This window comes from Suncus etruscus, chromosome 5, assembly GCF_024139225.1.
Source record: "Suncus etruscus isolate mSunEtr1 chromosome 5, mSunEtr1.pri.cur, whole genome shotgun sequence".
NCBI classification, from domain to species: Eukaryota; Metazoa; Chordata; class Mammalia; order Eulipotyphla; family Soricidae; genus Suncus; species Suncus etruscus.
In genome coordinates, this window is record NC_064852.1 from 128,933,492 (window position 1) to 128,936,647 (window position 3,156).

Sequence of the window (3,156 nt, forward strand, 5' to 3'; positions counted from 1 at the left end):
GGGTGGGGAGGAGGGAGATTTAGGACATTGGTGGTGGGAATGTTGCACTGGTGAAAGGGAGTGCTCTTTACATGACTGAAAAAATACAATTACAATCATATTTGTAATCACGGTGTTTAAATAAAGATAATTAAAAAATACATCCATTTATAAGAGCAGTGTAAATTTGAAAATCTGACAACAGTCTTGGCTCAAATTAATAGCATTGGGGCTAGGGCCAAAGAGATAGTACAATGGGAAGAGTGCTTGCCTTGCACATGACTGACCCAAGTTCAAGCCTTGGCACCATATATGGTCCCCTGAGCTCTATCAGGAATGATCACTGAGTGAAGAACCAGGAGTAAACCCTGCATACTGCTGTAGTTCAAAAAAAGAGCATGATGGCTCATAAAGTCTGATAAGAATATGAATTTATGCCATCAAGGTGGAAAGCAATTTTGACATATAACTATGTCAAACTTATATAAGCATATAAGCATGTCAAACCATGCTCTTTGACTAAGAAATCTCACTTTAAGATATAGTCCTTTTTAATTTAAATTTTTTAAATATAAAATACATTATTTAAAGATCACATATCACATAGTTGACATAATCTAATCATAATACATTTATTTCCAGTAAGTGGGAGTGAAATTATTTTAAAGGGAAAGAAAGAAGAAAGTAAAGAAGAGTGCAGCAACAAGAATATTGGTGAAAATTATTGTATTTAGCAATGAGGCCATTAAGTCATTGTCATTGTCAGAGATTTAGTAAACCCTTGTTGCTAGCTGATCATTCTGTTACTTCTTTTGTTTCTGAACATTGGGTGGCTTCAGATACACATTGGCATCTAAATTGGTGTGATTCTACAGAAATGAAAATATTTAAAAAAAATTGGAGCTTTTGCATGGCAATAAATGTGGCCTCAAGGTCCAGGAATTCAAAGCACTATTTCTGATACTGAAGCTTTCATGGGGTGTGCTTTTGGCTGCTAGGGCTTCCAGAAATACAAGAAGGTGAGGGGAGGGTATTTACACTCATTCTAAAAAATGTCGGTCCAAATATTAGCATGCCTGGAGTTTTGGTCAGATTGGTTTCTCTGCAGAGAGCTGTAGATGAGTGGTGAAGCAGAGCCATTGGTGAAGCAGCAATTGTGGCTTATGGGTACAGCTGGTGTGATTTGAGTAAGGGCAGAGACTTGGCTCATCCTCTTTTACCGAGATTCCCAGCTTTCAGCTGTGTGGCTGGTGTACCCGTAATTTTTCATGGCTTGGCTAATATCTCTTTTGAGAACAGAGTGAGCCAGGTTAAGGTATATTATTCAGGACAATTTTTACACATGTCCAAGGGCCAAGTATATTCACAGCAGCACTTATTACAATATTTTAGAATATGAAAATAATTTGCATTAGATCAACAGAGGAATTTATGAATAAAGGCTGTAAGTATATATCTGTAAAATAAGTAAAATTGATCTATATAATCTCCTAAAGAAGAATCTCAGAAATATTTATAAATATTAGGTTGAAGATGAATATGTACTTATATCTAGGTTAAAAAACTTGAAAATACAATATTATGTGGGAAGTTACCGTTGTGCAATGGAAGTCTATAAACACAATAACAGGTAAAAGATGTCCAAGAGATCACAGAATAAAGTCTCAGGGAACAAGAAAAGATGGCAAAATTACATGGCTTATTAAATCAAATAAAATCACAGCAAAAATAGCAAGGTGAAAGATATGAAGTATACTTACCACAAAGGTGGTTTCCCCAAGGCGAGGCTCACCCATTGCACTCTGGTGTGCTGACCCCTGCTATTTCCCCAAATGTGGGAAACTTGACTGCATAATTTGTGGTAGTGGGGACTGTGTTCGCACTCTCCAAGAAAAAAAAATAAAAAAAGAAAGATATGAGGTAGATAGACACAATGAAGAGAGGTTCTTGGCAGAATTGAAATATAACACTGCCTGAATCTTCAAACCAGGTACTCTTTCTTTTATAGATATGCTTGCAAGAACAAGAGTTAAGTATTTGAGCAAAGTAGACCAACAGTCAGAAGGTAACTGGAATTAAAATACATTCTTACTCCCTCAAACAGTTAAAGCATACTATGTAACCTGATGATAACTATGGATTTTATTTTGTACCTCTTGTATAGCAGATATCATAGTCATTGTTGGCCAAACTGATACTTTCTAAATAGTGAGTACCTCAGCTACCTCACAAATCTTCATTGTGTCATTAATATTTGATGGTTCAATGATCACATATGTTTTTATGTATTTAGTGTATAAAGACTTTCAGACATTTCTTCTTCTTAACACTCTTTTTGTATTATGCAAAAGGCATATTATGTATTATGTATATGTAATACATATATGTATTATGCTATAAGGCAAAGTTTTTGTCTCCTTACAAAGTTTTTGTCTGCTAACAATATTTCTATGTAGCAAATTTACTTGTTTTATCTAATAGATTTTACATTTTTGGTTTGTCTTATAAGTCATTCTTACCTTCATTTATTTCTAGGTGTACACTTTTCTCTAGTTTATTATGGCACAATCCTTTTTTTTTTCTTAAAAAATGCAAGATTTATTATGGTGGGTAGGATGGGGTGGTCAGCAGAGACCAGGAACCCAAGCCAAGCTGCTCAGGAGTGCAGTGCCTGCTATTTGTCTAGACGCCCATGATTCGGGATATACTTGACCCCACAGCCATCTGGAATGAAGTGCTGCTCAGCCACCATATCCTCAAACTTGACAACTGACTATTCTTAAATAATTCAGTGATACATGTATAAATGCATGTGTAATGTGTCTAAAATATAAATAAATACTTGGAAAGAGTAATCTCCAACTTTAAAAGTTGGCTAGCTATAGTAGAGTGAGAACAAGATGTGTAGTTAAAGATGAAATTCATAGGGTTTTAATGATATTGATCAATGTTTATATTAAATGGGTTATGAGTATGTATTTATTTTATTTCTTTTTAATAATTTTTATCATTTGAAATCTCCCCAAATAAATTTAATAGATGTATATGAAATAACAAAAACCTCATGTCTTATAATGTAATGGACCCTTGATACTTATTGTCTTTATTTTGATAAAGAAATTGACTAGGTTAACTGAATTAACATTTCATATTTCTATTACTGATACAAGCATATTT

The 3,156-nt window shown here is 34.1% G+C and overlaps 1 pseudogene; it reads left to right on the forward strand.

Moving 5' to 3' along the window:
* Positions 1–1,731: 1,731 nt before the first annotated feature.
* On the forward strand, positions 1,732–1,870 carry LOC126010313 (uncharacterized; annotated as a pseudogene).
* Positions 1,871–3,156: the final 1,286 nt, after the last annotated feature.